This window comes from Protopterus annectens, chromosome 6.part0 (genome assembly GCF_019279795.1).
Source record: "Protopterus annectens isolate FY-2018-M chromosome 6.part0, PAN1.0, whole genome shotgun sequence".
In the NCBI taxonomy this organism is placed as follows: Eukaryota; Metazoa; Chordata; order Ceratodontiformes; family Protopteridae; genus Protopterus; species Protopterus annectens.
In genome coordinates, this window is record NC_056737.1 from 614,616,281 (window position 1) to 614,641,804 (window position 25,524).

The window sequence follows — 25,524 nt, forward strand, 5'->3', positions numbered from 1 at the left end:
AAAGGTTTAGTCCTGTCAAGGTAGAACCTGAGCTGTATGTGCACGTTCAAGGTTCATAGGTTGGTACTAGGCTATCAGCCCTAGGGCCTATACAAGCCTAGCCATAACAATTCCCTGCATATTTCTTCCCACACTATTTACTTCCCTGGATCCCTGTCTAGCAGGGCGACTGACGTGATCCCCGGGGTGAATTTCCTTTCTCCCATCCAATCGTCAAGGTTCCTTTTGAAGAGGGCCAAAGAGGCACTCTGCTTGACATGTATGGGCAGTCTATAACAGAGTCTGGGGAGTCTCATGTACAACAGCTCTGGGTTTGACATGGCCTTGTATGTTAAGCAGAGATCGCCTCTGAGTAGACGATATGCGACAGAGTATAGCTGGAGTTTTTTAAGGCAGTCAGCACAGGGCATCTGCTTTAGGCCTGTGATTCTTTTAGTGAGATATTTCTGCGGCCTTTCCAGTTGCCACAGGTGACTTGAGAGGTACATATAAAATGGGGTGATGTATTCTATAATGGGTCTAAGGAGGGATGAGTACAGTGGGACAATGACGACCTTTTTTCTGGATGAAAAGCCCTTAGTGATGAGGTGTGCCACACAGAAGGATTTCCTGACTGTTGTGGTGATGTGGTTATTGAAGGTGAGACCACTGTCCACCTGTGTCCCTAAGTCTCTTATCACACTTTCGGTGTTTAGTGTACTGCCACCTATGTGGTAATTTATGGGTACATGTTTTTTCCCAAAGGGGATAACTATACATTTCTTGGCATTGAGCCTGAGCCCATGGTTCTGGCACCAAGCATCTGTTTCTGTAAGGCCCTTTTGTAGAGTATCCACATCATTTGGAGATTCAATAATGGCTCCCAGTTTGCAGTCATCTGCTAACTTTGTTAGCCAGCATCCCTTAGTATTAGCCTGTAATTCAGAAAAGTAGATGCCAAACAACAGTGGTCCCAGGACTGAACCCTGAGGTACTCCACTTGTCTGGAGTTGGATTTGGAGTCAGCTACTTTTACAGTGTGGGTTCTGTCAGTAAGCCAGTTGGCAACCCATCGAGTGATGTAGGGATTAATGCCCAGCTTAGTAAGTTTATCTATGATTCCAGAGTGGGGGATGGTGTCAAAGGCCTTGGCGAGGTCCAGATAGGCTTGTGTGGACCGCCTTACCCTCGTCCATGGCTCTGGAGACTGATTCAAAGAAGTCAATCAGGTTCAAGAGACACGATCGGCCCTTCACGAACCCAAATTGGGTGGGGTCCAGTGTTTGAAGGTTGCCAATGTCTTTGTTTATAAGTTCCATGACCTTCTAGAGTGCAGGACCCTTTCCCCTTTATTCTGAGGATTAGGGAAAAAGGTTGGTAAATGGATTAATTTAAAGCCACACTGGATACCACCTTGGGCATAAATGATGGGTTAGTCCTGAGGGAAACCCTGTCCGCATGGAAAATAATGAAGGGTTCCCACAGCTATAAGAGCCTGTAACTCAGACACTCTTCTTGCTGAAGTGATGGCTAGAAGTAAGGCTGTTTTCCAAGAGAGAAATTTTAACTCTGTTGTAGCAGCAGGCTCAAAAGTGGGAAGCATGAGCTTCTCTAGTACAAATTTAAGGTCCCAGGCAGGAGTGGGAGCTCTCCCTGGGGGTCTTAAATGGTTAGCTCCTCTCAGGAACTATTTGATCAGAGGGTGAGAGAAGAGGGGTAGCTCAGTATTGTAATGAGCTTAGATGGCAGAGGCATGAATCTTAATAGATGAAAAGGGTAGGCCTTTGTGAAGCAGCTCTGCTAGGTAATCTAGTATTTGAGGTAAGGTGGGCACGGCTGTGTCCTTTACTTGAGACTGACTCCAAGAACAGTATCTTTTCCACTTTTCTGAATAGGATTTCTAAGTACTAGGCCTCCTGGCCTCAAGGATGACATCCAGCACCTGTTTGCTGAAGGTTGTTGGTAGTGTATTCATGGAATAAGCCAGGCTGCAAGGTTCAGGGTATGCAGCTGAGGATGCAAAATCTGTCCCTCCTGCTGGGACAGCAGAGAGGGGGTATGATGTAGGTGCCAGGGTGGCACTGCTGTCAGACTGCGTAAGAGTGGGTACCAGTGTTGGCATGTCCAGTCTGTTGCAATAAGGATTGTCCTTGGCCTGCCCTGTTTGATCTTGAGTAGTACGTTTGAAAGGAGGGGCACAGGGGGGAAAGGCATAGATTGAGATGGCTGTGGGGAGTTCTGGTGCAAAATTTGCTCAACTGATGGTTTTGGGGGGAAGCACAGAGATCCACCTCTGGTGTCCCCCACCTGTGGATTAGAAGTTTGAATGAATTGGGTTCCAGTTTCCACTTGTGTGGGTCCAGTAGATTTCTGCTTAAGTCGTCTGCCGGTGAATTTTGTTTGCCTGGCAGGAATTGAGCTTGCAGGTGCACTTAATTGCTCAAGGCTGTGTTCCATAGGGCCATGGCTAACCTGCAGAGTGGGTAAGAATGAGTTCGCCCCTGCTTGTTTATGTACACCTAACTGTGGTGTTGTCTGTCTTTATTGAGAGTTGCCCTAGAAGGATAAGGTATTTGAAGGCTGTTAGTACATTCTGTACAGCTAACATTTCTTTTTGAGTGATATGCAGGCGAATTTGCCCTGGGCTCCATTTGCCTTGAATGCATTTGCCTGCCATGTGAGCCCCCCCATGCATAGTCTGATGCATCTGCTGTCAGGGTTTGGGCGGCGAGGGGATGAGTGAAAGGGAGTCCCTTGTTTTGGTTGCAAGCCTCTGCCCACCAAAGGAACACTGTCCTTAGACAAGGAATGATAGGAATCCGTGTTTCCAGGTCCTGAGAATGTTGACACCAGAGACTTTTTAAGTACCATTGAAGTTTCCTCATATGCAGTCTTGCATATGGAATTAGGAGAATGCATGAGGCCATGAACCTTAGGGCTTGCAGTATTTTTCTTGCAGATAGTTGGGTTTTGGTGGCCAGAAGTTTGAAGTAATTTGTCAAATAAACCTGTTTTTTGAAGTGAGGAATGCCATCTGGGAAGTTGTGTTCAAGCTTGCGCCCAGGAATACAATCTTTTGGCTGGGTACCAGATGTGATTTATTTTTGTTGATGGTATACCCCAGAGCAGTTAGGAGTCTCTTTACAAACGTCAGGTGCTGAAGTAGCAATTCCTGACTATCTGCCTGAATCAGACAATTGTCCAAGTATGGGTAAATTTGAATACTTCTCTGCCTGCAGTATGCAATGGTTGGCTTTGTGAGTACCCTGAGTGCAGTAGATAAGCCAAAGGGAAGTGCAGAGAACTGATAGTGCATAGAGCCTGTCCTAAAATGCAGAAATTTCCTGCAAGATTCCATTATGGGGATGTGCAGATAAGCTTCTTTTAAGTTTAGGGTGACCAGCCAGTAGTCCTTGGCTAGCACAGGAAGCAACTGCTGGAGTGTAAGCATTTTGAATTTTGGTACCACTAGGAAGATGTTGAGAATTGACAGATCCAGGATAGGGCACCAAGAGTTCTCTCTTCTGAGCACCAGGAAGAGTCTGGAGTAGAAACCCTGTCCCCTTTGCTCTACTGGAACAGGTTGAATAGCCCTGATACTGAGAAGAGAAAGTACTTGCTTTTGGGCCTCTGCCCACTGGTTTGGAGGAAGGTCTGGCAACCCGCTTGGGGTTGGAAGTGAGTGGAAGTAGAATCTGTATCCCTGGGATACGATGTTTAGGACCCATCGGTCCTGGGTAATGTACTTCCAAGTTTCTGCATGCAGGGTGAGTTTTCCTCCTAGAGGTGCAAGTACTTGGGCATGGCTGGGAAGGATGATAGACAAGTCATTGTGAACTTTTTCCATAAGGGGGTGGCTTACCACTCCCTGTTTTTCAGGTGGGAGCACTGCATTGTTTAGATCTCTGCATACCCTGAGACTGCAGTCTTTGTGGTCTGTTGCTCCTGGGTTTGGACTGAGAAGGTCTGGGAGGGACTATAAAGGACCAATTTTTAGAAGGCCTGTGCCTACTGAATCTAGGTGGCTGTACCTGTAAGAACTCTTTAACAGTTTGCATAGATTTAGCTTTTTCCTCCATCTTTTTAAGAACTACTTCTGCTTTTGTGCCAAACAAACATTCTTGGTTTAATGGAGCATCTGGTAATTTTGCTTTGACATGGTCTGGTAAGATTTGTTGCTTCAGCCAAGCATGCCTTCTCAGAACAGACCCATTAACAGCAGCCCTGCAAGATGCTTCCAAGGCATCAAAACCACACTGCAAAGTATGTTTACCAACTTGGTTTGCAGAATGCATTAACTCTTGTAAATCTTTATTTTCTGTACAATCAGGAATCAACAACATTTTTTGTTTAATTAGTTCCATAATATGCTGCTGGTACTTCAACATGTGAAACTGGCAATTTAAAGCTCTGATGGCAAGAGTTGCAGAGGTGTATACCTTCTTACCCCATCTGTCTAAAGCCCTAGAATCCTTGTCCAAAGGGGTAGGGTTTTTGGCTATAGTAGCCTTAATACCTTTAGGTCCCTGGGAAATGGTCTCTGTATCCGCAATGGGATTTTTAGAGAGAAATTTGTGAGAGTCAGGTACTCTGTAGTACCTGTCAGGCTTTCTTGGAGCTGATGGTAAAGTATCAGGAGTAAGACTGGATTCCATGAAGACATCATCTACAATATCCAGGACAGGAGGTATTAGCAGGAGGCCTGTGCTGAGGCAAGTCTAAAAATTCTCTGAGTCTCTTTTTAGACTGTGGGTAGTCCTGGCATTCCCAGTGGAAATGCTCTCAAAGCATGCAAGGTTTCACGGAAAGAAAAGTCCTCTGGAGGGGAGGCAGAGGGAATGGAATCCTCTGCATCTGAATCCTCATAGGTGGATAACGGTATGTCCTGGTAATCAGGGGGGAGGGGTCAGAGTCATCGGACTCATGGTCTGTAGAATCAGAAAGAACATCAATTCTTTGTCTTTTAGAGGGGGAAGGCTGGCTTCCCCTAATTAAAATAATAAGGTCTTCAGCCATTCTAAGCATTTGTTTCTGTGGCATGGGAGCTTGAAAATGCACTTTGGTCTTGTTTTCTAGGAGTAGTGTGAACTCTGGGCCTGAGAAACTCTGTAGTTTCAGTCAGAAACAAAGTAGTCAGTTTAATATGAACATTGGAAGGTCTGAATACACCCTCAGAAGCTGGTGCCTGCACAGCGGCTCTGGACCCATCCAAGGTAGAGACATCCACAGGTTTCATAGTCGAAGAAGCATCTCATGGCATACCGAATGGGTCTCAGCAGAGACCTGCGAATCTGTAGAAGCGGGTATCAGGGGTTGCGAAGGCGCCTCACTGAGTACCAGCGGACTGGCGACTTGCTTAACAGAAGCATCGTCGGCAGTTTTGGACCTATGCGGTCTGTCTCTGTCTTTATCCTTACGCTTTTTTGGAAGATCGGTAGTCGGATGGGCTTATCGAAGCCATTTTGGAATACGGAGAACGAGAGTGAAAGAATTTAGCGACAAAGATAGCCCAACGAATAGTTCGGGAGTTAAACAAGGCACAAAACCGACAGCAAGGAATGTCGTGGTCTGGGCCTAAACAGGTGACTCAGTAAGAATGAAAATTTCTGAGAAGTATTTGCTTTCCACAGGCAAGACAACTGTTAAAAGGATCCCAATGGGGTATTTAGCTTTAGAAGACTTCAGGTTTGAAACTCGAAAAACGAAAATTTCAGGCAGCGGCCGACCGGCACTTGTGAACTGCTTCTGCTTCGGGCTCCCACATGATAAGAAGAGCTGATGTAATGGTGTCAGCTGCATGTTTTATACCCCTGATGACCTGACGTCATGGAAGAGGCGACAGCATCCGACGCAGAAATCCCAAGACTCTGGTATTCAGCCCGACTGAGGGCTACCTGAAGGCAGATAACCCTAGTGTGATGACTGCAACAGTGAAACATGAAGAACATCAGAATCTTGACAAGACTGAAAAGTGAGAAAGTCTACTAATGTTCAAACTGAGCCTCAGTCTATGATCTGGCACCTGGAATGGTCCTCCTGGCATTGTCCAAGTGACATTCACCAGGGGGATAGGAAGACGAAAGAGTCTGCTTAAAGCAAGACTAGGGCATGCAGCCATAAACTGAGATGAACTTTACAAAGATTTCAAGAACCTTACAAAGACTGTTAAGATCTTCACTTGATGAGGGTCAAAAACGTAATGCCACTGAGTTCTGGCTACCTTATGTAAGATTCTCGTGCTTGACGGCATGATGTGCTAGAAATATTATGTTTGCCATGAGTCCTAGAGTCTTGAGACAATGGCTGGCTGAAGTAGATGCTTGTTGGAGAAAGAGCACAGCCGTGGATCCTGTCCAGAGGAAGGCTGACCTTGTACAAAAGAGGGCCTAGCAGATAATCCATGAAATTGGGGTTCTATAATGGTTCCATCTGTGACTTTGCAATGTTCTCTGCAATGCTTGTGGACTGGAAACTATAAAGTAGAAACCACCTAGTCTTTGGTACAATGCAACCATTCCCAAAAATTTGGCAAACACCTTAAGGGCTGTTGTAAGACCAAATGATGTAGCCAAAAACTGGTAATGGTTGTTTCCATCAAAGATGCGTAAGAGCCTCCTTGGCTATCTTTATGTGCAAGCAAGCATTTTGAAGGTCTACTCTTGACAAGCAAGGAAAACATTGTTTCCTCCAAAACTATCCAGAACATCTTCATTTAGATTATTGACACTGAGAAATTGTCTGAGTTTCATCTTTTTTGGCTTCAAAAATAAACTTAAGTAAAATTCAGAGACTTTCTAGTCTGGTGGAAACTCAGGGAAGGCCCTTTTTAGGATGTATTTGGAGACCCTTCTCTTTGTGTTAAGCTCTAATGATGGACTGAAACATCAGGTACTAAGAGGGAATGCAGTTGTGGTGGGTGTGGAATGGAATTCTGCAGCCTCTGGGTATTATAGTCTCAATATATCTGTATGGTAGTCACCCATGCAGAAAGGCCGAGTACTAGGATAGTTGACTCCTCAACATCTCCAGAGTGGGACAGCTGGCCAAGCCTTCAGACACTCTCCTGCTGCTGCCCCTGGATGTGTAGCCATGAAATCCCTTATTCTGCTTATTATTTCTGTTACAGGGTGGGAGCTTGTTCTGGAAAGCCCAATGGCCTTGCTGGCTCTTTTCACATAGCTGGGATCTCTGTTGCTGACAGGTCCACTTGAAATAGTTTCTTTCAGGGACTATTCTACCAATTCAGAATGGTACATTGCGGTGTCTCAAAATGAACTCCTACAGCAATGAGAGTCTTGCATTTCTCTCTTACCCTTCTATAGTGCCTGTCTCTCTCTTTCTCTCACTTCAGGTCCAAAAACATTGGCACCATTAAATCAGCACTGAAACTGTAGCAGTAAGTAAGGAAAAGTAGCTATAGAGAAACAAGCAGAATCCATGTCTGCTCTAGATATTTGGGGGGGGGGGGTGAATCACATTCACTTTCACATTCGCCTATAGGACAGTCACTGTAATTTTACCATAAATGAAATCCATTGTTTTATGAGAAGAAATGGACCTAGAACAACTGATGTGTCTCGCAGAGTGAGGCCTACAGCAAGCAAGCAAATCTACTTAATTCAACCTTCATAGGTGAAGAAACACTAAGTTGCCTAAAAAGTATGGCCTTTCTTTAACAAAAGTAAGCAAGGTCAGGACTATGGACTTCTACACAGAGTACCAAATTCAGTATCTTCTATGTCTTGGTATCTTAGTAACAAGAGGCAAACAAAATCAGACTTGAGCTTAATCTTCTTTTCTTTTGACCCCCTTGTCCTTGGAAATAGGTTTCTGAAATTCTGAATATAGTTTCTTGGGATGTTGGGAGGAAAAGGATTCATCAATGTCATCACCAGTCCTAAACAAGAAGACGACCTTTAAAAAAAAAGAAGTTATGTACTCACCATAACGTTCCATCTGAGTAGTTGTACTTCATTTGTCTTCAACCCGAGCCGGCAACTTTTACTAGCATCGGCTCTGAGCTCCAAACTCCTCCCCTTACCCATAAATACACCTCCACTGCCTTCCATCCCCAGATCAAGTTTACTGACCTTATACTGAGAACCCGACCTGAAAGATTTACTTGTGACCTATACTGCAGCCCATAGGCTGATCATGCGCCAAGGTCTGGGGGAAGGAGGGAGGGACGGTTGAAGACAAATGAAGTACAACTACTCAGATGGAACATTATGGCGAGTACATAACTTCTTTATCTGACTTCCGTGGTGGTGCAGTGGTAGCGTTGTTGCCTCACAGAAAGAGGTTCTCCCGTTCGATTCTCGGCTGGAGTGCGGGGGAGTGCCTTCTGTGTGGAGTCTGCATGTCCTCCCCACGGTTGGGTGGGCGTTCGAAAGACATGCGTAAATGGGCGTGCCTTCGTTGAAGGTTGAACGTCGAGCTGGCACTTCGGTGTTCGTAAAAATCTACTGTCAATTATTAGCGGACCGGAGTTCCGCTGTGGCGACCCCTAACCGGGAAAAGCCGAAAGACAACAACAACAACATAACTTCTTTATCTGAAGTAGTTTACTTCATTTGGTCTTCAACCTGTGGGACAGTGTCCCCTGCTACTAAAACTCCTGAGAGGCCCTCATGGCAGGATATTCTGGAGCACCGTGGAACCAAAGGATGCTCTCCATCTGGAAGTCAAATCCAATTTGTAATGAGAAATAAATGTACGAGATGAGGACCAAGTAGCTGCAGAACAAATATCATCCAAAGACACTCTAGACCAAAAAGCTGCAGACGTAGCCATGGACTTAATGGAATGAGCTTTCACCTGACCTGGAGGAGACATGCCTCTGTCCTTATAGACCTGTAGGATGCATGAAGAAATCCATCTAGCTATAGTGACCTTGGAGATAGGTTTCCCCAAAAAGGGTTTATAGAAGGATACAAAAAAATTGATCAGATTTATGGAAATTTTTTGTCCTGTGTAAATAGAATTGTAACTGTCTATGAACATCCAACATGTGGAATTTGTATTCCATCTTGTTAGTAAAATTAGGGAAAAACACAGGCAAATTGATGGTCTGATTTGTATTGTCTGGTGATGCTACCGTAGGAAGAAAGGATGGATTGGTTCAAAGAGAAACCCTATCTTTGTGAAAAATCATGTAAAAAATTTTGATGGACAAGGCCTGTAATTCTGAAACCCTTTTTGCAGAGGTAATAGCCACCAGAAAAGCTGTCTTCCAAGATAAAAATTTCAGATCTGCAGTTGCGGCAGGTTTGAAAGGCTGAGCGACCAACGCTTGAAGAACCATAGTAAGGTCCCACGGGGGAACAGGATCTTTGACCGGGGGGCATAACAAAAAGATGCCTTTGATAAAGGCCTTACACAGTCTGGAGGAGACTAAAGAAGAAGAATTCTCGCCCACATGAAAGTGAGAGATGGCAGCCAACTGAACTTTGACAGTAGAAGAACTAGCTCCGTGCTGAAAAAGATCAGCTAGAAAATCGACAATGGTGGAAATAGGAGCCGTGAAAAGATCTAAACTCCTTTGAGAAGACCAAAAGGAAAAACGTTTCCACTTGCTGTGATAAATCTTCCTGGTCGAAGGCTTATGAGCAGCTACCAGTATAGATATAACTGAAGAGGATAGTCCAGGAGTCCTAGCAATCATGGGACTGGAGCAGCCAAGCTGTGAGCTTCAGGCTATCCAGACTTGGATGAGGCACCCCCGAAGGGTGTGAAATTAAATCCTGAATGGGATCCAGGATCCAAGGTGGAGCCAGAAGGTGAGACCAAATGAAGGGAAACCATACCTGGCGAGAACAGAATGGGGCAATGAGAATCACTTTGCTCCCCAGTCGACGAGTTTTCTGTAGAAACCTCGGAATGAGAGGTACTGGCGGGTAAGCATACAGAAGACAGGGAGGCCAAGCATGAACTAGAGTGTCTCTGGGAGGACTCCCACGGCAGGGGGTTCAGAGCAAAAAACTTGCTGTACTTCACGTTGGAAGGAGATGCAAAGAGATTGCAGCAAGGTTGACCCCACTCGCTGAAGATCTGTTCCGCTACTGACAGATTCAGAGACCACTCGAAAGGCATCAGAATGGTCCAACTTAGCCTGTCCACTAGGATGTTGGACCATCCCAGCATGTGATGAGAAAGCGACCGGTGGAGATCGCCCATTCCCACACTTTCATGGCCTTGCGATCTGGTCCCTCCCTGTTTGTTGATACACCAGACCACTGACATGTTGTCTGACTGAATAGCAATCGTCCCCAGAGAAAGAAAGGCATGAAGGGCCTGCAACGCTAGAAGGACTGCCCTCATCTCTAGGACATTTATATGCAAGCTGGCCTCTTTGGGGGACCACAGGCCTTGGACTGTTCTGCCTGAACAATGCCCCCCCCCCCCCCGAGTTGGGAGGTATCCGTGGTCACTCTGGTTTGGGCTGGGGCTGGAACAAAGGGTCGTCCTTCCAAAATATCCAGAGAGCTCATTCACCATATGAGGGACGACCGACAGGCTTGACTGAGTTGAACTGGATATGTCAATGGCAGTTCCAACAGGGACCAATGTACAACTAGAGTCCACTGTAGAATTCTCATGTGTAACCGAGTACACTGGAGAAGATTTATGGTCGCCGTCATCGAACCTAGGGCCCTCAACACTGATTCCACCATTGGAAGATGAGAACGGTAGATCAGGGAGAAATGCATCCTCAGGTTTTGAGGTCAGTAATATTTTGCACTGAAGATGATCTATCCTGGCACCAATGTAGTCTATCACCTGTACAGGATCTAGGAGAGATTTGGATGCATTGATTGTGATCCCCAAACAAAGGGCAAGAGTCAGGAAATAATCCCTGGTTTGGGAAAGTAGATGCCTGGTGGGAGCAGTGAGGAGCCAATCGTCCAGGTATGAATAGACCTGAAGCCTCAGGTGAACCGCTACCACTGCCATTACTTTAGTAAACACCCTGGGGGCTGTGGTGAGACCAAAGGGTAGGGCTCAAAATTGGTAATGATCAACTCCTAGCTGGAAGCGGAGGAACCTTCTGGAGCTTCTGTGCATTTTATGTGATAGTAAGCATTCTGGAGGTCGAACAAGCACATCCAGTCGCTCTCTTGCAGGTACGGCATGATGGACTGTAACGTGACCATCCGGAACTTCTCTTTGGTAACTGACAGGTTCAGGGTAGAGAGGTCCACAATGGGCCTTAATTCCCCAGTTTTCTTTGGCACCAAAAAGAACCTGGAGTAGAAGCCTGATGCGGACTGATCTGGGGGGACGGTTTCGATGGCTCGTTTTTCTAGCAGTTTGGAAATTTCCTGCGCTGCTGCCACCCTCTGTGTGGGTGGTAAGTCCGAGAGGTGTCCGGGAGATATGGGGGAACATACGAATGGGATAGAGTATCCTCTGGATATGATTTGAAGCACCCAGCAGTCCACTATTATGGACTCCCATGCCTCTGGGTGCAAGGACAATCATCTCCTGACTGCCTCCAGAGTACAGCAGTCGGGCAACCCCTCAGGGCTGCTGCCCAGGTCTGTCAGAGAAAGGTTCTCGAGACCTGATGTTCCGTGGACCCCCTCTGCCTCTGGGCCAGTGTCCATTCTGTCCCCCTCTGCCTCTGGGCGAAGAAGAGCCCTGAGTGTCCCGAGAATACTGTGACTTCCAGAACCACATCTTCTTTTGCCCTCTCTGGTTCTGGGAAAAGGACCTTCGAGGGTTAGAGAAGCAGATCCCAAAGGCAGGCAGTGTCTACCCATCGTCTTCACTCTGGACTAATGTCTCCTTGATGGTCTTACCGAAGATTGTAGAGCTGTCATAAGAGGCATTGGCAAACGACGCCTTGAAGGGTTCAGAAAATTGACATAACCTGAGCCAGTCATTACACCTCATGGACACACCGGACCCAGCCACCCTAGCCGCTCCTTCCATAGCATGGGAGAGGAGTCACATGGATGTGTTAGATACTACTTTTAAAGTGGCCATCCTCGCTTAGAACGAAGCCTTGTCCTCCTGCGAAATGGTCTTGGGGGGGGAGACTCCTCCAGCTCCTTTACTAAGTAGCGTTGGTGTCTGGTGACATGGGCCAAGTAGTTCAGTGCCCTAATCAAAAAGGTAGCTGAAGCATACACCCGATTCCCTAGGTAGTCCCTCAGTGACTCTCGGTCAGGAGGGTGGACCGAGGAACTCTCCTGAGCAAGTTCCTTCTTAGTGGCTGCTGCTACCACCATGGCATCCATGGGAGAGCCCTTATTCCAAGATGGCCTATCTATGGGGGGGGGGGGGCTTAAGATTTTGTCAGGTTGCTTAGGGATAGGTTCCATGGTGTCCGGTTTCTTCCATGCCGGGGAGGTGACCAAATCCACCAAAGGATCCATGGGAGGGACACCCAGGAAGTAGATGGGCCCGTGCCGAAAGCCTCCAGGAACACAGACTCATCAGAAGAAGGTTTGGGTGCAGACCAACCCCCCCCCCTCCCACTGGCAGAGGATCTCCATGATGTCTCCAAAGGAGACACCCTCAAGAGGTGGCCTTGGTGAACCCTCTCAATCATTAAGTCCGGCTCGGGGGGGGGGGTCCAAGTGCCTTCTCTTAAACATATGCTTGCAAGGCACATCTCTGGTGGGCTCTCCGGGGAGGGGGGGGCGCCTGCAAGACATTTGTTCCTTGAGGGAACCATCTGGGGCTCTTCGCGCATGGGCTGTCCCTCTGCTAAAACAATGGGGATTGTAGACAGAGCTGAGGGGGTCTGGGAGGAGTCCAAGGAGATGGTCAGGTGTCTAGATCTGATGGAGAGAACCCTTTCTACCACGTCAAATGCCAAAGGAGATCAAACCTCCTGGGAAACCAATAAGGAGGTTGGTCTCCACTGGTCCAACGAGAGAATCGGAGCCGGGCCAGAGGTGGACGGACCTTCAAGGGAGAGAACCAGGCCCGAAAAAGTCAGAGCCAATGAAAAAGGTTCCACTCTCTTGGATCAGACACCCAAGCTCCGGCTCCGAGAGCGGCTTGGATCCAAGCTGGTCAGATCCAAAATGCTCTAAGCAGCTGTCGGCGTCGAGGAAGCAGGTACCATCTGCGCCGACCCCCTGACCAAAACCAACCTCAGATACGAGTACTCAGAACCCGAAGGTCGGATTGGAGAAGGAGAAATGGGTTGAAAGAAAGGAAGCGAGCTCCGAACCCGAAGGTAGGATTGGAGAAGGAGAAATGAGTTGAAAGAAAGGAAGCTTGCTCCCCCTCCAGAGGGAGGGGGGGTTGGCAAGACCCCCATCTGGATCTGTGTACAGATAAATTGCCTCATCATCTTATCCAGATCCATATCTGACAAGGAGCGGGTGGACCGTGACGAGGCCACGGACTTCAACCTAGTGGGTCGGGGCAATGGGGCCTGAAAAGCTGGACATGTCTCCTCCGGCTCCAGGGAGAACTTTGGAGATCGGACCGGAGGGGAGTCATGGATCCATGGTGTCTTACTCGGAGAAGCGAGGTCCAGTGACCTCTTCCTCTTTTCCCTTGTCTTCGACTCTCTCTCCCTCTCTCTACCTTTCTTCTGCTCTGCTACCACAGCAAGAGGTTGAGTCCCAGCCTGGGAGGGAGGAGAAGCCAGAGGAAGAGAGGAGGGAGAGGCGGCCACAGCTGCTGCTGTAACCGAAGCTGGAAATGAGGAAACAGAGTCGGAAGGAGGAAGAAGACCTTTGAGGGCCAACTTAGCCTTCCTATCCTTTAGGGTGTGGAGATTGAAGCCTGCACAAATACTACTATCCACACTCAGGTGGGCCACGCCCAAGCACAAAACACACGGAGTGTGGCCATCCGCTGGTGATAACTTATGGCCACACACTGTGCAACGCTTGAAAACAAGCTTTTCAGCCATCCTAAATACTAGAAAGATAGCCTTAGAAAAAAAGACAGGCAAGTTCTTTCTAATTAACAAACACACACACACCCACTCACCACACTCGTCTACAGAAAACACTGAAGCAGGAGGGGAAGCTACTACCTACACCACAAGAACAAACTACACTAACTAACCTAAAAAAACACTAACACTCAATGCACCAAGTGAGGGGAGGAGAAAGGGGACATATACTAACACTAACTGAAATTTAGAAAAAAGTTTACTCACAAAAGGCTTTAAACCCACTGACTAGTTGGAGCACAGAAGACACGATGCTGAAGCAATTCGTGGCAAATGAGACCTGGGGATGGAAGAGAGTGGAGGTGTATTATGGGTAAGGGGAGGAGTTTGGAGTTCGGAGCTGATGCTAGTAAAAGTTGCCAGCTCAGATTCAATACAGATCTGTAACATAGAGGTTGAAGACCAAATTAAGTAAACTATTTCAGATCTAATATATTATGCTACTACCTGAGGCTCCTTTTATCAATAAAAGCAAAAGCACTGCATGCAGATTTTAAGTGCTAACAATCTAAATTGATGATGCCCTGAAATTGGCAGGCCTGCGGTATAATTTTAAAGTTAAACTTCTCAGGCATCTTGAAATCCATAGAGTGTCCTGTGCTGCTCAAATGCTAACACAGACATAGTTGTTAACTCAGACTAATCAAGGGATAACCTTACACAAGTCTACTTCTAAATTTTGAACTTTCAAAACGTTGACTTTCTTATTGTTGAGACCACAGATTGAAGTTTTGAAACTTTAAAACTTAAATTAAAAAATATTTTTTGTATGTTTTTGCAGGGGGGCATGCCCCCCCCTGTGCCCCCCCCCCCCACTCCCTGCTAATTACCAACTTTGAGATCGCACTACAGCGAGGAAAACGGGAAATATACTGTTTCACTCTGTGCGGTTCACAACTTCGATCTTATGGTCTCTCTGACAAAGGGAAATACTACCAGCCTGGCTACCTGGAATTTTGTAAGTGGTTATGTGTCATTTGTGAATGCCAACATGCTTCATGTAAGATACCTGTGCTACAACTGTTTGTTATGGACTGAGCTAAAATGCTACCACAGCATGCCCTGTTGGCTTAGAACAGAAATGTATATAAACTATTGTACATTTGTAAATGTATATGTTTTAACAGTGGAAACTAGAACACAGAGGGTTAACTTGCAAAACTTCAAGAAAATAAGTTGAAATTAAATTGTTTTATGATTGTGCTATAAAAGTTAGTTTCAATGCAGCAAGGAGACAGGATGTCTAGAACTAGGGTGTCTTCTGCATTGTTTTGTAAGTGTTTTTTTGTTTTATATCTTCTAGCAACTGCAAACATCTGAAGGCTATGTATTTTCACAGATAGATGCTAGACACTACAGCTGCATCTGTGGGGGTTTAGTCTGGGAACAGAAGTCATGTGACAAAAAGTGATGTCATCCAAGCTAAACCAGTAGTAATATTTGAGATATTAATTTAAGAACTCTCTGAGAGAGACCGTGCATTTTGTATTTTGTCTTTGACCTAATAACAGCAGCCAGAAACATCCACTCATCACCTTTTGTACTTGCCTTGCTGTAAGTAAGTTTTTAGGGCATAGTAACTCTTTTAGATTCAAATAGGAATATAGTAAAGTATATCTTAGATGTTTTCTTTATTTATTTGAGACTCTCCTGCAATGTTGCTTTAAATATTTCCTGTGATTTTGAACTCTGATGTAACTAATTACTTACTGAGTAGTGTCTTGTTCTTTTATTATTTATTATTAAACATATTTAAACCTTTCAATTGTGTCTGGTCTGTTTAGAGATATTAAGCTCTTGGGGTACTTGCATACCTATTTGGTGACACCGTACAGGCCACTCCTAAACAGCCTTGCTCTTGGTCAGATAACCTTTGGATTAATAGTAACATTACACAGTAGGATTGGACACCCTTTGCTAAGGGCCTTAAAGTAACGGATAAGAGTGGCTGGTGGCAACTGGAACTACCTTATCATCTGGGCAGAAGGGGGCATAGCTAGTAACCCTGTGCCAGCCTTTCTCAGGGTGTGTGTGTGTGTGTGTGTGTGTGTGTGTGTGTGTACTTCAAATCTCAAAGAGTGTGTGTGTCAGCTACTTGGGCAGGGACATGAAGCACTGGTTGGACAGAGAGGGTACTAGAGATCTTGGTTTGGCCACTCAGCTGAGATCTCAGCCCTACAGCTGTGCCAGTGGGGAGTCTTATTGGGGATCTGGAGAAAGAGGGAGAAACCAGTCCCAGACTGACTGTGATTTGTGCGTCTCTTAAGGGAAATTGCACTTTATTGTAAGTACTTGTCATCCTCCCAATGTGTACGGTCCCTACTGCTGTCAATGGTGAGAATTGAGGCTCCTTTATTACTGGGCTAGTGCAGGGGCATCACAGTCTCAGCCTTCTTACTTATTTGATACACACACACACACACACACACACACACACACACACACACACACACACACACACACACACCTAAGTCTAAAAATAGTTTTCAGTTTGGAAGGAAGCAGGTGAAAAGGCATGGAATAGAAACTATAACCTAAGGATGAGTAGAACCACATGTAAAAAATGAAAGTCATTGACTTATCATAACACTAGATCCATATTGTCATCTTTTGTCCATCAACTACAGTAGTCTAGCAGATGTGCATGGACCCGAGAATGGCACTTCTTACAATACTTTAGGTCCAAGGTTCAAGCTCGTACCCTTCTTGTAATGCACTACCACCCTTGTCAACCCTTCAGATTGAGTTTGCCTTACTCACAGCCAAGACATTATAGTGCCTAAATCACATACCCTCTATAAAAAGGTGTACATCAGTAGATTGCTGAAGAACAAGGCCCCAGATAAAACCAATGCAGTCCAAAACAAAAAGCTGACAGTTTGTCAGGGAGACGGTGGGAAGGACTGTTGAGGCTGATGGAAGAACACAACACAGATCTAGTATTATGGTAAGTACATAACTTTTGTATCTAATGTTATCTTTTCTATCCACCTCAACTAATGGGACAGAATCTCCAACTACATGAAACCTGGGAGGCACTACAGAAGAATCTTCTGCAGAATGCTGGAGAATTATGGAACCAAAAGCAGCTCTTGATCTAGCTTATAATAAGAAATAAAGGTATGAACTATAGACCATGTTGCAGCTGCTCAGATATCGTCAATACGGACAGTTAAAGAAAGCTGAGAAGCAGCCACTGCTCCAGTGGAATCAACCTTTTGGTTGGAGGGTAAAGGCAGTCCTTTGGACTTGTACATAAAAATTAAACATTCAGAAAGCCACCTACACAGAATAAACTTAGAGACCCTGGAACCCAACTTAGACTGGAAAAGGTGCTCAAAAGCCGGGCACGCTTTTGAAGGTCTTTTTTGTAATGTAAATAAAAGCATAACTGACTGTTAACATCCAGACAGTGCAGCTGTATTCACTTTTGCTTGCATAACTAGGAAAGAAAATATGCAAAGATATGGTGAAAATATAAGCCACCTGGGAAAAGAAATCTGAGTTAGTTGTGAGGGAAATCTGTCTTTGTGAAAGATTAGATATGGAAGCTTGCACAGCAGTCCTTGCAACTCAAAAATCCTCCTGCCGGATGTTAACGATCACTAAGAAAGGTGTTTCCTAAGACACACACTTCAAATCAGCTGTATTACCAAGCTGAAAAAGGGGGAAGACTGAGGCCTTGAAGCAACATGGTAATGTCCAAAGGAGGTACTGGATCTCTCAAAGATAGACATAACAAAAAGGCCCCTGTCAAAAAAAGCTTTCAATAGCCTCAGGAAGGCAATAGGATTATAGTGTTTGCCCACATGAAAATTAGAAATAGCAGACAACTGGACCTTAATCGTGGACTAACTGCCTCCTGAATGAAAAAGACCTACTAAAAATCTAAGGCAGAGGGAAATGGAGCCAAGAAAGAATCTAGTCCCTTGGAGCAAGCCCAAATCGAAAACCTTTTCCACTTATTTCTGTAAACTTTTCTAGTAGAGGGTCTTGGAGAGAAAACAAGAATGTGAACTACATTTGAGGACAAGCCCTGAACTTCTGGCCATCACTGAAAGTCGAGAAACCAAGCAGTCAGGTTCAGGGATTTCATGTCCAGTTGAGGCTTACAGGATAGGTGAGATTATCAGCTCCAGACTTGGATCCAGGACCCAAGGAAGGCAAAGCGAGGGGAAACAGACTTGATAAGGCCAATAGGGGGTGATGAGGACAACATTTGCTTTGCAGCAGGCCACTTTCTGAAGAAATTTGGTTATTAGTGCAGTAGAAGAATAAGTATAAAGGAGTCCTGGAGGCCAAGTATGGATCAGAGTGTCCCCCGTGGTGCTTTCCTTCTTCAGAGCAAAAAATCTGCTCCACTTGGAAGTTAGACGGGACTGAAAACTGGTCACAGCAAGGCTGGTCTCAGTGGATGAAAATATGTGATACCACTCATGGGTTGACAGACCACTCGTAGGGCAGAAGGATGGATATGCTCTGTCTGTCCACTACAATACTGGCCTTCCACAGACTATGCATTGCAAGAAGGAAATGCTGGGAAGACATTGCCCACTGCCAAGCCCTCATGACTTCCAGACACAGAAAACAGGAATGGATTCCACCTTACCTGCTGATATAACAGACGAATGACATATTTTACATCTGGATTATGATCAAACCCCTGGGGAGGCAAGTCTGAGAGGCCTGCAATGCTGGGGGACCACCTACTTCTCCAGAATTTTGATGTAAAGCTTGACCTCAAGTCTGGGACCAGGTTCCCTGGACCTCTCTCCCTTCAAAATGCCCCCCCCCCCCCATAGCCACTGAGGCTAGTTAAGATGGAAACACAAACGGCTGACTTAAAGGAACTATAGAGGAGGATATCCACCAGTGAACATGGCTTCTACAAACTGGGGTGAGCTGGACAGGTTAATCCATCAGTTCATGAAGAATGGGCCACTGTACTGAGACAGTCCACTTGAGGACCCTCATATAAAATCTCATCTGAGGGACAAGGATGATAGATGCTGCTATAGATCCAAGAAGGAGGAGAAGCAAGTGGGCTGGGGGGCATTGGTGTAGCAACACCTGAGAAGCTTGCAGCTGTAGTTATGATAGTTTGGACAATGGCAGCATTGCTATATGAAATGTGTCTAGGTGGTACCCTACAGATTCTATCGCCTCAACTGGCTTCAGAGCACATTTTCCAGTTGACAGCAATCCCTAGGGAAAAGCACAGGCAGAGTAATGAGTCTCTGGCTAAGATACAGGAGTCATTCAAGGTGGCTAAGATGAGCCACCCATCTTGATAAGGGAACAATTGGAACCCCTGCAACCAGAATTATGCAACTACCACTACCTTGCACTTGTGAACACCTGGGGGACTGTGAGGAGATCAAAAGGCACTGCATGGAATTGATAATTACTGACTCACAGCCGGAAGCATAGGAACTTCCTTGACTGCTTGGATATTTTGATATGACAGCAGGCGTCTTGGAATTCTACTAAGCATATCTAATTTTCCTTTCTCAGCACAGGCAAGATGGACTGCCCTGTGACCAACTGGAATTCATCTGTTTCACAAAGGTGTTCAATCTGTTGGAAGTCCAAGAATGGCCTGGGGTCCCCGTTTTTTCTTTGGAACTAAAAAGAACCTCAGAGTACAGATCCTCTCTGGGCTGGTGTGACCTCTTGGATGACTCGTTTAACAGATGTGAAATCTATAGAGCTTTTGTCTTTTGCTGAGTGGGTGGGAACATCTGGAAGGGACTTTAATCACAGACTGGGAAGGAAGAGAAAAGTGGCCTCTAGAAATTATTTTCAGCTGCCCCAAATTTTCAGTGACTGCTGCCCAGGGTTGAGGGGTTCAGAAATAGGCATCCCTGACTGCCTCCAGAGTAGGACAGTTGGGAAAGCATTTAAGAATGCTAAAAGGGTTTGTTGGTAAATGGACTATGAAACTCTTGATTTTGCAGACTTTCCATTAGCATTCCCCCCTCTGCCCTGGGGGGCTCCGTCTCCCAGAGTGTCTGAGGCACAACCTTGGGACTTGCAGAACCACAGATGTTTTAAATTCTTCTAGCTGTGAGAGAAGGTCCTTTGAGGGGTGGAGAAATGAATCCCAGCTGCAGAAAGAGTCTTGTCCTTCTGCTCACTCCTGGTAAGAGTCGCTTTAAGCCTTAGGCCCAAAAAGTGTGGACCCATCAAAGGGGACATTCAAGGAGGATGCCTTGAAATTCTCCACAAAGTCACATTTATGCAACCAGGAAAGGCAGTGAAGAGTGATGCTGGTGTCTGTTGTCCTAGATGTGCCATCTGCAGCATTAGACAGAATGTGTATGGACATATTTGATATGGACTGCATGGTGGCGAACAGGGATTCCAGCACCTTCTTGGACTCCACAGTTTTGACACCAGGGCAACAGCACAATGTACACAAGAAATCTGCCTATTTGACCAAAAAAGGCGAAAAAGCACTTACTTGAACTACTCTAACTCTCAAAGAACACAAGGCCAAAAAGACCATGTCTTGCTTGTAAAGCAGCAAATGAGAAAGTACAGTTTTGTACCTACCATAAATGTAGATGTTCGAGTGTATACCCTGCTGCAGTCATCACACTTGGGTTATCCTGCCGTCATGTGGTCCCGCAGTCGGCCCGAATTCCAAAGTCTTGGTCTGGCGTCGGTTGCTGTCGCTTCTTCCCTGACGTCAGTGCGCCAGGGGTATATAAGAGGCATCCAACGCCATTTTCTTCAGTTTTTCTTGCCCCAGATGTCAGGTGCCCCCCCAAAAGGTGGTCAGTAGATAGTACCAATAATAAAAGTTTAGCACAAACAAAACATTCCTCCAGCTATAAGCAAATACACCACAAAGGTTGTATCAGATTGTAAGGTATTGAAAGGCTTAGTTAGGTCAGAGGGGATGGAGGGAGGGACTGCAGTAGGGTATACACTCGAACATCTACATTTATGGTAGGTACAAAACTGTACTATGTTCATCATGTTACCCTGCTGCAGTCATCACACTTGGGTAGAATCCCAAAGCTAAGGATGGGAGGTGGAGTCAGACAGGGTTAGAGGAGGCTAGTAGGCCCTGCAAAACTGCAGTGGCGAAGCCAGCTATAGTCTTAGAGTAAAGAGATAAGTGATAGTGTTTGGTGAAGGTGTGTACTGAACTCCAAGTTGCAGCTTCCAGAATATCCTTGGTTGGTACCCCCCTGAGGAAGGCTGTAGATGTAGCTGCTGCCCTGGTAGAGTGGGGCCTTATGCTAGCAGGAACTGGTTTTCCATGGTAGGTGTAGCAAAAACGTATGCAATGTCCTATCCATTTGGAAATGGTCTGTTTTGAGATAGCCTTTCCTTGTGATGCTGTAGCACAGGATACAAAAAGCTGGTCAGATTTTCTGAAAACCTTAGTTTTATCCAAGTAGTAATGTAGCTGCCTGTGAATGTCCAAGGAATGCAGGAGTCTTTCTCCTTTGTTCTGTGGATTTGGAAAGAAGGTGGGTAAATGGATGGTTTGATTTGGAGCCACACTGGATACCACCTTAGGCATAAAGGAGGGGTTAGTTCGTAGAGAAACTCTGTACTGATGAAAAATGAGAAAAGGCTCTACCGCCATTAGTGCCTGAAGCTCTGAGACTCTTCTGGCTGAAGTAATTGCTAGCAGTAGGGCAGTCTTCCATGATATAAACTTTAAGTCAGCTGAGAAAGCTGGTTTAAAAGGAGGTAGCGTAAGTTTTTCCAGAACAAAATTGAGGTCCCAAGTTGGTGTTAGTGCTCTCCTGGGAGGCCTAATGTTTTTGGCCCCTCTGAGAAACTGCCTTAGAAGTGGATGTAAAAATAAGCGAGGATCCGTGTTGTAGTGAGCTGAAATAGCTGAGGCATGGATTTTAATAGATGAAAAAGAAAGCCCTTTGTGTAACATCTCAGTTAAATATTGTAGAATCTGAGCTATGTCAGGCTGAAGGGTATTTTGGCCTTTAGCTTGGTTCCAGGTGCAAAACCTTTTCCATTTGTCTGAGTAGGCTTTCCTGGTGCTGGGCCTCCTGGCTTCCAGAATAACATCCATAACAGCTTGTGAAAGAGGAGCTGGCTGGTTGCTTAGGGGATTTGCCATGCAGCCAAATTTAAGGTTTTGAGCTGGCTGTGTAGAATCTGACTGTCTTGCTGTGTGAGCAGATGAGTAATTTGTGGTAAAATCCATGGTGGGCCCTGAGCCATATTCCTTAATAGTGGGTACCAGTGATGGCGTGGCCAGACTGGGGCAATGAGTATAATTCGGGGTCTCTCCATCCTGACTTTCAGCAGCACCTTTTTGAGAAGGGGCAATGGAGGGAAGGCATAAACTGTCAGCATTTTCCAAATGAATGAGAGTGCGTCCACTTTCCAAGCTTGATGGTGAAATGTCCTTGTACAAAATTTTGTTAGCTGACACTTTTGGGGGCTGGCAAACAGGTGTATGTCTGGGTGCCCCCATTTTTGAGTTATCATTGCAAATACTTGTAGATCCAGTTTCCACTCATGGGGATCCATGATGTTTCTGCTTAGGTCGTCTGCCAATGTGTTCTTTTTTCCTGGCAGGAACTGAGCTTGTAATTGAACTTGGTAAGCCAGTGCTGTGTTCCACAAGGTCATTGCTTGCCTGCATAGAGGGTAGGAGTGTGTACCCCCTTGTTTATGTACCACATTACTGTGGTGTTGTCTGTCCTTATTGTAAGCTGTCCTGGATGTAAGAGGTCCTTGAAGGCTGTCAGGGCATTCTGTACAGCTAGCATTTCTTTTTGATTGATGTGCAGGTTCCTTTGATCTGCAGTCCATATGCCTTGAACGCACCGTCCTGCCATGTGTGCCCCCCAGGCGTAGTCCGATGCATCTTTTGTTATAGCTTGCCTGGCTGGAGGTAAGGTGAAAGGCTGACCCTTGCTGAGGTGACATGCCTGTGACCACCATAGAAACTCCTGTTGAAGGCAGGGAATGAGAGGTATCATTGTTTCCAAGCTGTGGCTGTGTTGTGTCCATACGCTTTTTAGGTACCATTGTAATTTCCTCATAAGCAGTTTTGCAAATGGTATTAGTAGTATGCAAGATGCCATGAAGCCCAAGGCCTGCACAATTTTTCTTGCAGGGAGTTGGGTCTTTGTTGCCATTGTTTTGAAGTATTGAGTTAGTTGTAGTTGTTTGTCTGGCGTCAGATAAGCCATCTGGGCCGTTGTTTTCAAGCTGGCACCCAGGAATGTCATATTTTGTGAGGGCACTAGTTTTGATTTCTTTTCGTTTACTGTGTACCCTAGGCAACTTAGAAGGTGTTTTACAAAAGCCAAATGTTGTAAGAGAATGTCCTTGCTTTCTGCTTGGATGAGGCAGTTGTCTAGGTATGGGTATATTTGAATTCCTCTTTGTCTGCAGTATGCAATTACTGGTGCCAGGCATTTTGTGAAGACCCTGGGTGCAGTAGATAAGCCAAAGTGCAGTGCAGAGAATTGGTAATGGGTTGAACCTGCAATGAAACAGAGGTATCTTCTGCAATTTTGTCTGATAGGGACATGCAGGTATGCCTCCTTGAGGTCCAACGTTACTAGCCAAGCTTTCTTGCCCAACATGGGAAGAAGCTGCTGTAGTGTTAGCATCCTGAATTTGGGTACTTGCAAGAAGGTGTTTATAATTGAAAGGTCCAGAATGGGTCTCCAAGCATTGTCCTTTCTGGGGACTAGAAAGAGCCTTGAGTAAAATCCTTGGCCTTGCTCCTGTGTAGGTACCAGTTGAATGGATCTCATGTCCATGAGAGCTGCAATTTGTTTTTGTGCCTCTGTCCATTGATTTTGTGGCAGGTTTGGCATTCCTTTTATCCTTGGCAAGGTGTGGAAATGGAATCTGTATCCTTGTGAGATAATGTCTAGGACCCATTTGTCCTTTGTGACAATGCGCCAGTTGTCTGCAAAAAGTGCTAATTTTCCTCCCAAGGGAGCTGCCAAGAGAGTTTTGCTTGGCAGTTTGAGGTTTAAGTCATTGTGTTTGCCTTCTAGTAGTTTGGGACCTGTCTTCTCCTCCCTTCTGTGTTACAGTGCCCCATTGTCGAGGTTTGTAAGGGATTTGTGCTTGTCCTCTGACCCTTGGGCGCCTGTATTCACCCCTCTGTGGTCTGTCAGAAGCTGGAAAGGACCAATTTTTTGTTGGCCAATTTCTGCTGAAGCATGGGCGCTGTACCTGTAAGAAATCTTTGACCGTCTGCATAGATTTTGCCTTATCCTCCATTTTCTTTAAAACCTCTTCTGCTTTAACCCCAAATAAGGCATCCTGCTGTAAGGGTGCATCTAGTAACTTTGCTTTAACATGATCAGGCAGAGTTTGTTCCTTTAACCAAGCATGTCTACGTATAACAGACCCAGTAACAGCTGCTCTACAGGAAGCTTCCAAGGAATCAAATCCACATTGTAAAGTATGTTTGCCCACCTGCTCAGCTGCATGCAACAGATCCTGCATTTCTTTGAACTCAGACTGTTGACGGAGTGTGCTCATCTTTTGTTTTATTTGAGACATTAGGAATTGCTGGTATTTAAGCATGTGAAATTGACAATTTAGTGCTCTCATAGCTAGAGTAGCTGAGGTGTAAACCTTCTTCCCCCACCTATCTAGTGTTCTGGAGTCCCTTTCAGAGGGTACAGGATTTTTAGCCATGTACACCTTCTTCCCCCACCTATCTAGTGTTCTGGAGTCCCTTTCAGAGGGTACAGGATTTTTAGCCATAGAAGCCTTAGCTCCTTTGGGACCCCGGGAGATTGTCTCTGGATCAGCAGCAGGGCTTTTGTAAAGGAATTTGTGTGAGTCAGGCACTCTATAGTATCTATCTGGTTTGGCTGGAGCAGGAGGCAGAGAATATGGATTTAGACTAGATTCTAAGAAACATCATCCACAATGTCTAAAACTGGGGGGATAGCAAGTGGTCTGTGCTGGGGGAGTAAAAGAAACTCTCAGAGCCTTTTCTTTGAGTCGGAGTAGTCCTGACCTTCCCAGTGGAAATGTTCCCTCATGGTATGTAAGGTTTCCCCAAAGGAATAGTCTTCAGGGGGAGAAGCTGAGGGAATGGAATCTTCAGCATCAGAATCTTCATAAGGGGGAAAGGAGTAACCCTGCTCCTCAGAGGAGCCTGAGGAAATAGACACTTGATCAGAGATGGCATAATCCTCCTCTTGTCTAGGCCTTTTGTCGGGGGGGGGTTTGGGAACCCCTGATTAAAGAAATAAAATCTTCAGCCATTTTAAGCATCTGTTTCTTATGCATGGGGCCTTGAACTGGAGACTGAAGTGCAGTCTTTTTTGGCTTTAGAGGAGTCTTAAGCTTAGCATAAGATGTTATGGTGAGAGTAGTCAGTCTGAAGACACCTTCTGAAACCGAAGGTGTTTCTATAGCACCGGCTTCTCCTTCTGCAATGTCGTCGGTGGGGCCTAAAGAAAATGGCTGCGTTGGCCTAGAACTCTCTGCTAGAGAATCCGAAGCGGTCTGGGGTTCCAATTCTGTGGTAGCCAGGGGCCGCGTAGGCGCCTCACTGAAAACCGGAGAACCGGCAACCAGCCCAGCCGAGGCCTCGGAGTCTGGCTTGGATCTAGGCTGCCTGTCTTTATCCTTACATTTTTTATGCA

The 25,524-nt window shown here is 45.8% G+C and overlaps 1 protein-coding gene across 1 annotated transcript in view; it reads right to left on the reverse strand.

The window, feature by feature from the left end:
- NEMF (nuclear export mediator factor) overlaps positions 1 to 25,524 on the reverse strand; it is a 1,922,187-nt gene that overhangs the window by 1,076,180 nt on the left and 820,483 nt on the right. The window lies entirely within an intron of this gene.